Source organism: Meriones unguiculatus, chromosome 10 (genome assembly GCF_030254825.1).
Source record: "Meriones unguiculatus strain TT.TT164.6M chromosome 10, Bangor_MerUng_6.1, whole genome shotgun sequence".
NCBI classification, from domain to species: domain Eukaryota; kingdom Metazoa; phylum Chordata; class Mammalia; order Rodentia; family Muridae; genus Meriones; species Meriones unguiculatus.
In genome coordinates, this window is record NC_083358.1 from 19,594,693 (window position 1) to 19,610,987 (window position 16,295).

General features: G+C 41.6%; 1 long non-coding RNA gene across 1 annotated transcript in view; it reads right to left on the reverse strand.

Annotated features, from left to right (window-relative positions):
• The window catches only part of LOC132656818 (uncharacterized), a 225,116-nt gene that overhangs the window by 170,232 nt on the left and 38,589 nt on the right, over positions 1-16,295 (reverse strand). The window contains exon 2 of the long non-coding RNA XR_009594565.1: positions 14,183-14,433. This is a non-coding gene — a long non-coding RNA (uncharacterized LOC132656818). The remainder of the gene's footprint in view (positions 1-14,182; positions 14,434-16,295) is intronic.

The window sequence follows — 16,295 nt, forward strand, 5'->3', positions numbered from 1 at the left end:
TCTGCGCTTCCACATCTAACAAGACTCAAAAAGGATGGGAGAAGGTATGAGAGGGAGACAACATACCCAGCCTGAGGGCTCCTACCAGAGAGACATATTTTGTCATAGTCTGCTGGATGGGAGTTCCAGATGAAGGTCGTGGCGTGGTCGCCTTCTTGTGAGGCCTCTCTCTTCATGTGTAGCTGGTCATGTCTCTCTGTGTCTTTACATGGCTGTCCCTCTGCACACTGAGAAGGTTATGTCCCCAATACAGCCACACTCTAGGTAACAGGAGCTAGGGCATCCACACATGAGTTTAGAGGAGTGCCTTAGTTACATTTACATTGCTATGACCAAATTCCTGACAGAATGGAGCAAGGGTTTATTTTGGCTCAGGGTTTCGGAGGATCTAATTTATATTCATTTGGTCCCATGTGCTTGGGCAAGACATTGCCGGCGTGGGAGTATGTGGTGGAGCCATTGACATCAGCTTAGTCAGAGAGCAGTGAAACGTGACAGGAAGGAGTCAGGGAAATCAGACTTTTCTCTTTACCCACCCCAAATGGCGACAGTGACTAAGGACAAAGCCAGTTGGGGAATGCTTTGTACTCAATGATCCAATAACCAATGATCCAATGACAACATGAGATGAATCTTGGACTTTATTTAACATGACAATGAAACATGGCAAACTTGCAACCCTATGAGATACCCTCAAATGTTTACAAAGATCAGAAGACCATTGGAATGTTTTTGCAAATGGAAGTCACAGACATGTGCTTCTCTGTGGACATTTTACACAACAAACAAACAAATGCCTCTGGGAAAAGAGTCAGAACCCCCCTAGATCACAAGAATGCCTAGATGCTTCATGTAAACTTTTTGCTAGAGTTGGTGGTATGTTGTCTAGAAGTTTCCACAAATGGGCACTCCTCAAGATCACTTCCAGACCTGCTCTGATAACTTATCACTCAGCCTGAATGGAAGTTATTAATGATATTTGATCAACCACCTCTTGAAGCCTTAGTTCAGCACTGAGACCCCAGGGCTTGTCATTCTCTTTCCTGTTTTCTCCCAGGTGATTCAGTTTAACTCTTTCTCTCTTCCTCCCGCCATGAATAAGATAAGTTATTTGGAAATAGCTCAGAAGATCCCACAATATTTGTGGAGGGTATGGGGTATCCTTCAATTGTTTCTAATTTTACCAGATACACACAACAATCTTCCCACCAACTGAATCCTAAACTTAGCTTTCCTTTGGTAAAATATTTAAAAATTACTGAGGAATTTCAAAATAATTTCTAGTGTGTATAATTTATTCATATGTCATGAAGCACACAACTTAGAAGTACTTATTACATGAATACACATAAATATATGATCTCTTGGGTGGGTATTTTGAAGAACATTTTTTCTATTAGAATGTAATTAGATATATTTGGACTTATGGAATAAAATTTAGTAATTATTACTGAAAATATATTTCTACTATGATTTTAAAATATATATCATGAAAATATGTTTAATAGACTATCAGTTATCATATAAGATATATTTAATAGAATATATTATATGTAAAGTCAACATAGTATGTCATATATAACACAAAATATAAACAATGGAATAGAATGCATGCATTAAATATATAGAAAGATTTACATTTATATTATAGCAAGTATAATTATATCATTAAGTATGCTTTTAATATTCATACCTATAAAATTCTGTACATACGTTCAGCTACACATTTTGGAATCAGCTAGCATTGCCACAGGCATGAGAATTTTCTCCGTAACCAATGAGCGCAGAAATCCTTTCAGGCTTCTTCCCTTAGTGTTAACCCAACTCAGCACTTTGTAGCCACCAGGTTAGGGTAGTTCACGTAGAGGAAAGAGATTGGGTTTCTGTGACTCCATTCAAATATATGAGATACACAGCAGTCAAAAGTCAGGTCCCTTCTAAAACCCAACTCAGTGGGACATCTTTGCAAAAGAAGATTATTTGAAAGTGGAATTTTAGCTGAGTAGATTTGTGTAGTAGCCTCCATAAGAAAGACGCGGCTCTTTGGTGTCAGGCAGAAACTGATGGGAGGCAACTGAGCGAGACTCTCAGGCCTCTCAAGTGGAGTGTCCGTGCAGCACGCACGTGGCACACATCATACACACTTGCGCCTGTGCCCTCTCACCTGGGCTCACCTCTGATAAAACTCTTTTCACACATATGGATAGCTACCCCTCACATCCACACGAACCATGTCTGCAAATGCAATGAACTGCAGATGAAAGAGTGGTTTGAAATTTACACCTTTACTGGGCATGCATAGGCTTTCTATTATCATTCCCCAGACAATAAACAGTGTTTACATGGCATGCGGCACTGTCAGTGATCTAGAGATATTTTACAGCACGTAGGAGGATGTATATAGCTTATATGAAAATATCCATGCCAGTTTCTACAAGGGGCTCGAGAGACCACAGACTCTGTTGTCTGAAGGGCTCATAGAACAGCTAATGGGTACCAGAAACAACAATAGAATGGATATAATTTATAAATGTAGATACATACATATCTACACATAGACGCAATATATATATATATATATATATATATATATGAATTCTCTGTGTACATACATCTCTCTATCTCAGGATATATACATAAATATATAATCACGTTGTTTTCCCATCTTTATTCACTAAAATACAAAGACCTCCCAAAAGAATTCTTTGTTTCTATAGGTACATTCATTAAATTAAAAAAAAAAAGATTTTTACCTGTGTGTGTGTGTACATGTGTTTATGGTTATCTGTGTATATTTGTCTGTGTGTATTCTGGTACCCATCGAGGCCAGAAGAGGGTATCAGAGTTACAAGCAGTTAAAAGTGGCCAAGTGGGTACATGGAACCAAACTCCAGTTCTATAAAAGGGTAACAAGTGCTGTCAACAACTGGGTCATCCCTCCAGCCCTGACATTCATTAAGTTTGGGAAGATAACTAAGCCAACTAGTAGGGATTAATATCCAAGGTCTATATTGTTATCAGAGACTAACCTGATTGGAGAACACACCAGAACTGAAAACATCCCACCCTTTCCCTCCTGGTCTCATTTTCCCCACATGCCAAAGTGTCTGGAGTTGGCAATCACGTAGCTCACCCTGGCCACATTCCTTTGGATTTTACCACCTCATTGTCCATAGCTGAACTGGCAGTTTCTGGAGCCCAAGTCTCTCCAGAAGTTTTAATGTGCAGCTCGTATTGCTTGCATATATCCGAGGCAGGCAGTGGGAGGAAATTAGCAAAGCTGGGAGCAGCTGATGGATACCATGAGTCAGTAGGCGCATATACGGGTTCCCTTTCTCTTGGGCATCGGGTCTACATTCTTCTTGGGTTTTACCCAGGAAATCAAGTTTCAGTTGCCCACAAAAGGGGATTACATGATAAAGAGCTTCTTACTAGCATCCTTATTCCCTCTCTTTTGTCTCCCCATACTTCTCCCAGTTCCTGGCAACGCCTTACTCATAAATGGCTTTTACTGGGGTATTTACTTCATTGAGAGAAATGGAGCTGCACATTCATTTGACTGGCACAGAAGCAGTATTGTGATTAATATACAAAATCTGAGCCTTGAGGGGAGATGGTTGGAGTAGTTCGGAGGCCACAGTCCCATGGCTCCAGTATCGTACAAAAGGAAGAGAAAATGATAAAGGGAAACTCTCATCAGCAATAGTCAAAGAACACAACAAAAACTGTAACTATGAACGTAAAAGCATCAGCCTGGGAAAGACATGAAAACGACTCTGGTGTGCTACCACCTTGTGTTTGATTATACCTTCTACCCTAGTGTAGATCCAATGGGAAAGAGAGTTCAGAAGTCTCCCGAGATCCTTCACATTTGGGAAGAAGCTAATGGAAGAAGTATTGGCCTACAGCTTCTTAGGAGCAGCTGGGCTTCTTAAGTCATGTTACAGACTTGATGTTAAACATCCCTGAAGATGCATGTTGGAGGTTCATGTGCTGTTAGGTTGTAAAATTTTCAGGAGGTGGAACCTGAAGAGGAGGGGGAGCTTAGGCATGAGGCCTTGGAGAAGACATTGGAAATTATGACCATGCTTTTTTTTTTTTTTTTTTGCTTCCTGGCTACTGCCCAGTGAATAGCAGTCACAGCCTGCCTGTGCTGTGATAGTCCACCTTGCTTCAGGCCCCCAAAGGCAACAGAAACAAGAGAGTGTGTATATAAACCCCTGAAGCTGCAAGCTAAAACAAACCCTTCTTCTTTTTATGCTATCAAACTCAGGCATTTTGTCCAAGCAAGAAGTCTAGCACAGGTCAGAAATGTAATATTAAGATGAGAAGCCCTGTGGGCAGGAGCCACACTTTGTGAACATGCTTACTTGTGTATAACCCTTGGTTTCTATTTAGACCCTGTTTTATGTCAAGATCCCTGAAGACTGAAGTCACACGTTGGGGCATTACTGAACCTCTTAGTCCCTCTTCTCAATGTGGCCATGTTAATAAATTCTGAAAGAATTTTTACTATTAAAAAAAAAGAATACAAGCCTTTTGCACAGCCCTCTAATACCTCATTCTTATTGGAGACAGAAAAGCTGTATGGGTTCAAGGTTTTAGGGAAACATCAGGATACTAAATTATATTTCCCAGCAGGTAGAATAAACCCCATAAAAAACACATTTAATTTAGTTTCAGGAGATAGACACAATCCCTGGTTCTCTGGGACAAAGCCTATCAGGAAGTTTCTTCCCTTGAAGAACTCACAAATATTCCCAGCAGGTAAGATGGGCTAAGAGGAGAGTCGGGTCTCAGATGAAGCCGGGTGTTGGCCAATGTTTCAAATATCTATCAGCACAAAGTGATAATGCATGTAGAGTGCCACACATGAAGCAAGGACAAAGCAGATGCATGAATAAAAATATAATAATTACCTTCTCAATAATGGCAACTGGACTGTCTAGGGAAAATTGTCTCTGCTGGATAAAATAGTAAAAAGGGGGCCTTAATACATCAAGGGGCTGGTGCAGGATGAAAGAGCCAGCCAAACCAAAGAAATTGCCAGAAACTGTGAAAGAAACCATTCATTACCCACAGGTATTTGCTGATGAAGATATCTGTTCAGCTAGCAAGTTTGGATTTGATAGTCTTGCTGTGTATCAGAGGGGAGAGAGTCAATTTAGGAAGATGAATCTAGCAAGAACCTTTCTTGTGCTAAATTAGGATCCTTCCCTTAAAAGGAAAAAAAATCGCTACTTAAAGATGAATGGAAAAAAAGCATATATAATACTCAAATACTTTACTATAACCTCTTTAAAAAATGTCAAAAAATATTTGGATGTTTCAAAAAATACCTCACAGATCAGAGACGTCACTGCTAAAGACTGTCCCTTGGCTTCTTAAGTCATGTTTTAGATTAAATGTCCTCTGAAGACTCACATGCATCCAAAGGAAGGTATTTTCAGAAGAAAATACTACCCAAAGAAAATCAGATTTTTTTGAGCATTTCATGCTATAGAAGATCTTAACATGACAGAAATTTACTGAAGTTGGTAGTAGGTGATGAGCTATTAAAAGAATAGAATGAGGCAAAACCCAGAACACAGAACAGAACAGAGCAAAAAGAAACCTAACTCTGAATCTTAGAATGTAAACTGAGGTGCAAATCATCAACACAGAATGAGTGACCAAGTGTTTAGGTAGCACAAAATAGACACAGCTGAAAATAGAATTCCTTACCTGGAGGTAAAAACTTGAAAGAATGTTAGTGAATGAGATGAAAAGAAACAGCAGAGGAGAAATAGGAAAAGAAAAATAACAAATGGCCTTGGAAAAGAGTCAGTTTATTTTATTTATCAATGTTCTGTGTATTACAACTACAGGCAATCCATACCCTTAGGCTTGTAAAAAATTGAAACAGAGCATTTGAACTTTCTCTAAATGTCTACTTGAAAAAATACTTATGCAGGTAAGAAAAGAAAAAAATATGTTCTAGAGAGAGGGGGCAGGTAACAGATTTAAAACATGGACAGACAGGAGAAATTAAACCTCATGTTTTTTTAGCATAGTTGTTTGAACACAGTTCACTACAATTTGTTACATACTAAAAGCAGTCCCTTTATTTTAAATTATGTGTATCTGTGTGTCTGTGTGGGGTGTGCTTGGTCACAGAGGACAGAAGAGGGCGCTAGATCGGCTGCCTCTGGAGTTGCTGGTAGCCAGGGTGGGTGCTGGGAACCAGACTCTCAGCCTCTGCAAGAACAGTACACGCTTCAAAGTGCTGAGCCATGTCTGCACTTTCTGCATAGACTGATGAGGAACTGCTAGACAAGATTTGGAAGTATCACAAAGGAAAGGTGCCAGGTTTCCTGATTCTATCATTACACAATGTTTACACGTACCAAATTACCATGCTTCGCCTTATAAACATGAGCAGATATGTAACAACTAAAATTACAATAAAGGATAATTCTACTTCAAGATAAGATTCATTTAAGAGATAAATCATAAACACAAAACACGGAGACCGTGCCTCTCAAAACAGGAACACCGTATCATTATAAACAGAAACATAAAAAACGCAAAAGCAGAAGTGAGGTTTGCAGTTCCAGAACAGATGGAAAACGTCTCAGATTAGGCCAAATTAACCAGCAGCCAGGAAGCGTTAGGAGACAGAAGCAGGAAACTGGGCAGCTGTGTGCTAAGGTACTTGCTCGTGTTTTAAGCAGGGTGTTAGCTAGAGTGTCTAAGACTGAAACACGATGTCACACAAGACCGGACCCAGACAGTGTTTTCCCGCTAATCTCCCCTTTCACTTTAATCATACATTAAGATCTATATTTTAATGGATTTTTCCACAACGTCCATTAAAGAGACCCGAAGTTCTTTCAATTTCAACTTTATAGTTATTCTTTCAATTGCGAGTAGGATAGTTTAGTGCCATTAAAGTCAGTATTTGTAGAGTGTGGGAAGAGTGCTAGTGGGTGGGGGTGTTTGCTGTACAAGCAGGAGTGTCCGAGTTAGCATGGCAGAATCCACAGAAGAAGCCAGGGGCAGCCACATGGACTGATGGAAAGAGCTGGTGGAAAGAACCAGCAAAGACAGGACCGCTGAAATTTGCTGGCCCGCTGCCCTGCCAAAATGTGGCAAGTTCCAGGCTCGGCATTAGACGCGCAATCCCGGTGGAATAAGGAACAAAAGGAGTGGACACCCTTTGTCCTCCTCTGGTTTTGCATGTATGTGCACAGGTATGCGTACACCCCTCTCAGATGTACACACGCAGGCGCACACTCATACAAAATGAACTCAGTACTCCTGACTTTTAACCTATACCTTCTTTTTGAGATTTAACTGAAAAGTAAAAATCAGGCCTGTTGATGGCAGACAACGATGACAATTTGCTTCATGTACACACTGTGTAATTATCACCAAACTCAGCGGTCAGCCCATCTATCACACCCGCAGTCACTGTGTGAGAGTGTGTCCTCTGTGTGTGCGTGTGACACTGAGGACCCTAAACCTGCTTATCTCATTTTCCGTAAACAGTGCAGCATTTGCTCATTAGACGTCCCATAATCCTTTTCAAATTTCAGTTTCTTTGAGACTCAGGTTTTCTGCCTCTGCCGTCCGGCGCTTTTCTTTATGTACACACGGTAAATAGCTGCGGTGGAAAGTGGCTGCAGAGTCTGAAGATGGCTGTTGCGAAGTGGAGATCGTGTTGGTAAGATTTTGTTTTCTTTCTCAGATCTGACTGGTTTAAATTCTGCACACCAGGCAGGTGTCATTTTCACAAAAGCAAAGTTATTATTCTACTGGGGACAACAACAACAACAACAAAAAGCCCAACCAGGATTCTTAGACCAGGTATACCTGTCTTCCTGATTTTCTAAGGGACCAAGATAGAAATTATAAGTTAAACTATCCTGAGAATTTGGGTCAGAGAGAAGGGGGAAGGGGTGACAATTGAAGACTCTCAATCACCTTCATTTATCTGCCACCGTTTTGCTTGTTGTTTGAAGCTAAGGAAGCCACTTCTCAGCATCACAGTATTTTCTTTTCCTTTGTTTCCTTCAGAAGATAAAGGAACTAGCACAGGCTGCTTGTTGTGCTTTAGGAGCCGGAATCCAACTCTGACTCAATCCTTGGGGGTATCTGAGAATGTCAACGGAGCCCTGCCCCATCCTCACCCCACATCCCATATCTGCAGATTAACAGCTTCAACCATTAGCAGATTGAAAATTCCCTCCCTCATCCTATAAGAGCGTACCGGGGAACCTTTCCATCTTAATAGAATGTGCCTCCTCTTTAACGTCGTTATTAGTGCATTTTCCTCATATGACGCTTTCTGGGTTTTTCAGCTCTTCTGAACTTCTGTGGGGTTTTGTGAGTATTAAGCAAAATGGCTCACTTGTGGGAACGAGGCAAAGCTTGTGCCTTCTGTGAACGGGAAGATGGAGCCTGCTCACAGCTCCTCACAGCGAGGCAGAGGCACGTGTGTGATGCTGTCTTTTTCCCGAGGTCCTCCCGCGCTGGTGAGGTCAGGTATCTGAGGGTACCTGCAGCCCTAACAGTGTTGCACAAGTGGCCAACAATAAGCCTGGTGAATGCCCAGCTTCTGTCTCATAAACCGCAGATGGAAAGCGGGGTCCTCCAGCGTGGGACTACAATTTTTACCCCACACCAGGGGTACACTGGGTGTCCCGGGCCAGATCTACCCTGTAATGCTTCATCACACAGGGTGAGGAGCAGGAGGTCAGATCTCCCACGACACATTGCTTTCAGGCTGCCTGTGGCGTGAATTTGGGTGGCTGTTAGCAGTGCCACATAATGAAAAGTTTTATTTGCTCCCTGGTATTTTGTAAAATTTTCAGCCCCTCCTGGCCCCTGTATCCATTAGTACCTAATGGCATCTATCACTGCATTAAATATCCCATTAGCATGGAACAGCCTCCCGTTTCTAATGACACGCTAAATTCATGAGGGTACTCTCATTCAAGGGAGCATCAGGAGTTTTGCTACTAAAATACAATTAGCGAAGCTGATGGAATGAGCTACCTACACCCTTCATGTTTTCGGTATTTTTGAAACATTTTTTTTAATACTGCCCTTCCATTATTATTCTTAAATATTTCTCTATTGACTGAGATGATGCCAAAGGAATGTATCTAGGGTCTAGGCCATGAAAGCGTTGATGTTCAAATTTGTAACTTTCCGACAGACATAGATTCGGGAGGAACCACAACTCTTGAAGTTTGAGTTGTGAGCCCAGCCTTTGATGGCTGAGCCACCTCTACAGCCCCACCCCTATCGCAGTTCTAACCACAGGAACACGCATATGCATTTGGGTCATGCTTCTGAAGAAAACTGTTTCGCAGGACAAGCCTAATCCCTTCACTGTGAGAACACAACTGCTTGCAAAATATCAAAGCTTTCCTTTATGTTGCCATAGAGCAAAGGGACCCAAGTCCAACTCAGAACCATCCAGAGAGGGGAGGGATGTTCAGGGGATTCAACTTTTAAACTAGATTCAGGTGAGTGAGCTTGCCATTCCACAGAGATCAATGGGGTTCTGGGATAAACACATGGGAATCAGGTTTCATGTGAGAGTCAGAAAAAAAAAAAAAAACAGTAGACAGAAGATTACAAAATTCAGTCACATTTCAAAATTTTCTGCTACAATAATTCACTTTATGTAGAATTAATGTGGCTGATTGAATGCTTGTGCTGTAATTTAGTTATAATTAACATTTTATGGTGAGCAGATTTTACTGTCTCTTTCGTGCTGTGAACTCTAAGCCATAGGTCAAAAATAGAGATGAAACAGATAAGCACAAAATATTCTCGCTGAAATATTAATGAGATTTTAATTTACTTCTTTAAAAAACAGCTTTCATCAACATCTGTATATAAAATCACCATTTAAAATTTTTAAAATAACATTAAGAACATAACACACGTCTTTAGTGCATTTTCAGATTGTGGTACGCACATGCAATGGCAGGTAATTCTGGTGGGTTCGCAGCCTGCCATGGCGACAGGCGTTGTCTCGTGAAGCAGCAGAGACTCGGGACAAGGGCCGAGAAGCTCTCCTTCATTAACCAGGGGGTTCTGACACAGAAGACTCTCTCACACCAGCCAAGCTAAGCAGCTGCTCCTCTTTACCACAAAAACCCAGGGCACTGTGATCTTTCATTTTTTCGATTTACTTCAAGGGAGACGCTCACACTCTGAGATGGAGCTCCAGGGTTTCCAATGGAGGGAGGCCTGCAGACAAGCGTCCTTCATTCTGTACTGACGTTGACTCCAGTTAATTAATGCCTTCCAAGCAACGGTAATCCCCTCTTTTTCCCCTCAGTGCTTCATATAGAACACAGGTCCTCCTTCGTGCTAAGCAAGTACTCTAAACAGAATCACCTCCTCGGATGTTTTTGTTATATCTTACTTTGGAATAGGGTCTCGCTAAGTGATGTAGGATGGCTTTGAACTTGTAACCTTCCAAGTGGTTGGGGTTACAGGCATATTACTCCTACGCCTGGCCAAGGGTTACTGTTTCTACTAGCGCACTGGACATTCTCTCTCTCTCTCTCTCTCTCTCTCTCTCTCTCTCTCTCTCTTTTCTTTTTCATTTTCTCTTTTTACTTACTCTTTAAAATGTGACGTGACTATCTCCCTACAGGGTCGCTTTTGTTCTTGCTGGATAATTCTATCATATCCAGCCTTTTTCTTTTAGCTGGATTTACCACGCCTCTGCGTGCATGTGTGCGTGTTTGCCTGTGTTTTTCATGTCTAACTGTACTCTAACCACACAATATCTACTAATCTGTTATTTATTTTGTCTGCTTGTAATCGGCATGATACCTGTCTACTTATGGAATAATTGATTTATTGGGTTGGCACTTGACCCTCTGGACATGAACTCCGAAGGATTGCTTACTTACTTACCAGTTGCTTCCGGAACCTTGTCCTCCAGTATGGGGTGAGCTATGCTGTTCCATCACCTTGAAAGTGAGGCAGCCCCCAACTGTTTTGTGCAACAGTACATGGCGGCAGTGACCCTGTGCTAATCTGGACCCAGATTTTAAGGGACCTAGAAGGCTCTTCTCCCCTCGCCTTAGAGCATTTGCTCTGGATAATCTTAGCTGCTGGGATAGAAGTTCCACTACTCACCATTCACAGGAGTCAAGCCATCAGAGCCAAAGTGTTAGGAATGGAAGGAAAAGAGCCATTGCACACACGCTGAACTGTCGCAGACTCCATGTGGACAAGTCTGCAGGTAGAACTGGCCTGGCTCTGTGTCCTTGCCATCTTGAGTGCCCCAGAGGCACCCCAGACATCAAGAACAGAGATGGCTCTCCCCCACTGCTCTGCATCTTCGGTCTTCACCCACAGACCTCAAGGACGCCCCGTCATCACTGCCATCTGACAACTAGTACATTAGGAGATGCCTCATAAGGCGCAGTAAAGAACTGGATCATTCTCAAATGCTCTGGCAACAGCCCATACTACTGCCTTCAGGACAACTACCGACTCCTTTTTGTTCTGAAAAGGAAACCTAGACACAAGTATGCTCTTCTTGAAACTCTGTCAAGGCCAATAGGAATTTGGCAGGCTTTTCACCATTGGCAGACTTAATTAAGCAGACAGGAATGTTGAAGCAGATGCCAGTCTCCAAGGAATACAAACCTCATGAGGGCCTTATTCATTAAATGAAGTTTCTTTGAATTCTCTGACAGAGTCATTGCATCATCACACCTACAAAATCCAGTGTTTTCCCTGAAAATTTGACTCAGGTTAGTTGGCACAAAAAAAGCTTCTTTCTTCATATTACAGAAGCCAAACTTCTCAAAGAATTGTTTACACTTGTTTCAATTTCTTCTCCTCCTGTTTGTCCTTCAACACACTCCAGGTGTGCCTAAAAACTATGCTTTTTTTTTTTCTAGATAGAAGGCTTCCCTCACCAAAACCAAGGAAATAATCCAATGAATAAATAACAAATTAAAAAAAAAAACCCAACTGTTCCTGGCAAAGAGATATAAGGAAACTAGAAACACAAAAGAAAGTTTGATCTCATTTGTATGAGCTACTTTTATCCTTTCATCCACGAACCTCTGCATATAGTCTCTGCTTACAGTTAAGACTTCCCATTATGTATATGATATTGAGAAAGCCAGACTATAGGTATTAGACACCTAAAAATAACTGCTAGAGAAAATTAACCTGGGCCTTGATTTATCTTTTCCAAGTTCAGATTCCATGAAAATCAAGAACTTTCATACCAAGAAGATGCTACCTATTAATTTTCAACTTTATTTTAACTTATCTGTATGTGTGTGACATCTGTGCCCATGCCTGCAGGCACCTAGAAGGTTTGAAAGGAACTTTGTTTTCCCTAGATCAGAATTACAGGCTTTAGTGAACAGTCCAGTGTAGATGCTGGGAACCAAACTCTGGCCCTCTGTAAGACTGTTTGCCTTTGAGCCATCTCTCCACTCATGCCACCCATATTTCAGAACATGGTCTACAAGTAGAGCTAGGATCCACACACAAGGCAGGATTTATCCTAGACTCAAACCTTTTGGTGCAAATGTAAACCTTCACCCTTCATCAAAGAAGATTCTTTTTGCAGCATACAGAGACCACTACAGAAAGCCACAATTAGTCAAAATGCAGATAACTGGCTTTGGGATGCCCAACCCCAGCAGATAAATCTACATCACAACCCCTATACCTAAGGCTCAGGGAACATTACTGAAGAGGGTTGGAAAGATTTTAAGATCCAGAGGACCAGGACATCCAATGCAAGATAATGTCTTATATATGGCAGGGAAACTGTGCACATGTAATCACAACAATACGGTTGGCCAAACAAGAACAGAACGATAGTTGACAATCCATGCAGATAGGAGAAATCTCAAAAGGCCCTACCCAGAGGTGAAAGACCTATGGGCAATTGACGGCTGCTGGGAGAGGAGAGAACCAGTCTTCTCAAGGGACAAACACTTGATATGTTACCCAATGCCAAGTGGTCAGCCATTAAAAAGAAACACCCCCCCCCCCCAGACACACAAATAACAAATGAGATCACAAATTTGAAGAAAAAAATAGGAGGAGTTGGAAGGCAATTGGAAAGAATAGAAATGATGTAAATAGCATAGTCTTACAAGAAATTCTCAAAAAAGTCAATAAATAAAAAAAATGAAAGTTGTCATTACAAATGTGACATGTCTCCCCCACCCACCCCTTTGGCTCCTGTGGCTTTGTTTTATGTCTACCATAGATGGGATAAGCTCATAAAATTTGAGCAGGACCCTTGATAGGGATTGAGGTCTGGCTTTCACATCAAGCTCTTGTTTCCACAGCAAAGGTGAGAATATTTAGTCCTTAGAAAGTGTGTCTATGGCCTGAGAAGGACAAATACTCCTCAGGGTCTGTGTGTTCATAATCAAAGCATTTGGAACCAGAGAATGATTTTATAGAATGACAGAAAAGACGTTTCATACAATTCTTTACACATCATGGGACCACACAAATTAGGAAGTACAAGATGAAGACACTCCTGTAACATACAACAGAATACACATGATGGCTGTCTGGTCATTCTTCCCATTCTATACTCACTTTTATTGATCATATCAGTTCCAGAACATTCCATGAAAATAAAGGTGACACTACACAGAGGCAGATGCCCATAAAGAAGGCAACCCTGCCTCTGAGTTCAATTAAGTTGCTTCATTCCCTTTACTTTGTAAGAAGCTCCAAGCCATTCAAATGGCCTTATTAGAATTTCAAATGGAAAACTGACTACTTTGTGCATTGTGAATCAGCTACAAACAGCTTTTAAAACTGTGTCATGAGAACACATACTTGTAATTTTCTTCCTCCTTTGAAAAAACATTGCTCTTCCCCCCCCCCCCCGCCTCCTCAAAGGTTGTTTGTTAAGAAGCTGGTAGCAATTTATTTTTACTGAGTGCATCAGTGTGATTTGGGGGAAGTGTGCGAAGGTGTGCAAAGTAGTGAATCCTTGAAGTAGGGTTAGCTAGTGCCTCTCACCGCTGTACCCAGTTGTGGTGCAAGCCCTGTTTTTAATAAACTTCATTGCATTGATGATTTTTCTTTTTTTAGAACCAGAAGTAATATATATATATATATATATATATATATATATATATATATATATATATATATTTATATCACTTACCTGGAACCACTTGCTTTTCAGGTTTTTCTGGTTCTGGCTTTGGGTCCCAGGCAGCCCCTGATAGGAGCAGGTAACTAGGCGCCTCTTCCCTCTGGGGCCAGTGGGCAGCAGTGCTCTCCCCAGGTCAGGAGCCTCCTGCCTCCTCTGCTAGCACATCGTGTCACTTTTGGAAGGTTCATTTTCCTGAAGAACTGGCAGGGTCATGGGTTAGGGGCATTTTATTGTTGTTCCTGGTTTCTCTTTTCAAGTCCCTGGAAAGGAAAGAAGAAAGCTCCCTTAATACATTGAATTTGAAAAGTAACTGGAGAGAGAAGTTTCCAAATGGAAGAGGGTTTTTTTTTCTTCCTTCTGATAATCCATCCGTCCATCCACCCACCCACCCATCCATGATTCATGTATGCATATCTCTTCATTCATCCATGTATCCATATATCCATGAATTTATGTATCTATGCAATTCATTTATGTCTCCATTTATGCTGCACCCATCCATCCATTTCCTTCTGCAGAAAGGCCCATATGGTGAGCAGAGATCATCTTCCATATTATACAAAGTAAAAGCATAGACAACCAAGGTATCATAGAGACTATCTCCACAAGAAAGCATCCACAGAAGCAGAAACTCTTTAAAATGATCTTTCTTCTGCCTAGAACATTTGCTGCTAAAGACTGTGAAAATATATGAAAAGTAGGTTTGGAAATTAAAGTTACAATCTGTGTGTAACAACAATTAATGAGAAAAGAGGCCATGAAGCTGATGGGCTTCTTCCATGGGATAGCGTCTCTCTCAGAGGCAGGGCAGTGGAGCAAGAGGTAATGAGAGATCTTTTTGGGACCCCCAGGCCCCAGGTAAGAGAGACAGTGAAATACTGCCCTTCATTTCACGGAGACCTCACCCCTGTCTTTGACTACAATGTATGAGCTTAAAGGCTTCTTTCCACCTATGTGCATCTATATGACTCCCAAATGTCCCTGGAGAAGCCATGAAACTACTCTGAATCACAGTTAGCCACCTACTGAATAAGACTTCATAGTGGTGACTCAAATGACACAATTTGAGGACCAAACCCAACCCACAGTCTAGCCACAGGCACGTTTGTCTGGTGTGTGGGTCTCTTCCATCCCAGGGTCAATCATTCAGAGAAGGCTGACATGTAACCTAGCTGAAGAGTGTTTGAACTCAGTTGTTTGCCGTGTTTTCTGGCCTTTGGTTTATAATGATGCCTGAATAATTTCTGCTTGTATATTACAAACTCTGCCAACAGGGGACATTTCCTTGTCTCCTCTTAAAAAAAAAAGATCTATTATTAATTCTATATATGTTGGTGTTCTGCCTGCTTGTATGTGTGTGACAGTGTGTCAGATCCTCTGAAACTGGAGTTGCAGATGGTCATGAGCTGCCATGTCAGTGTGCTGGGAATTGAACCCTAGTCCTTTGAAAGAGCAACCAGTGATCTTAACTGTTGAAAATGGCCTCCATATGACCACAGATAGTGCCACCATAAGGAGGTATGGCCTTGTTGGTGTAGGTGTGGATTTGTTGGAGGAAGTGTGTCACTGGGGATAGACTGAGGTTTCAGATGTTCAAACCAAGCCCAGTGTCTCACTCTCTTCCTGCTGCCTGGATGTAGAACTCTCAGCTACCTCTCCAGCACCATGTCTGCCATGTTTCCCTCCATGACGATAATAGATAGACTGATGTGGCTCTTCCTGCCCACTCCCTACGCCCACACCAATTGTGGCCATTGGTTGCTGAGGACAAAGGGAGCAGAGGCAGGGGCAGGGCCATAAACATGACAGATGACAGCCTTCTAGGACGAGCTACATGGAGGGGACTTACAGTGGTTCAACTTGTGATTTTTCAACTTCACAATGGAGCTAAAAAGCAGTACACATTCAGTGGAAATGGACTTTTCTTGTACTAGTGATGTAGTTTTATACACTTGTGTATTGATGGCAAGTAGAGGTAAGACTGAATCCCTTGTCAATCTCCTAGGGGTAAGTCACATTCTTCCACACACTTTGTACTAAGACACTCAGGAGGTCAGCTGTATCAAATAGATTGCCTGTACTAAATACATCTTTTGTGTGTGTGTGTGTGTGTGTGTGTGTG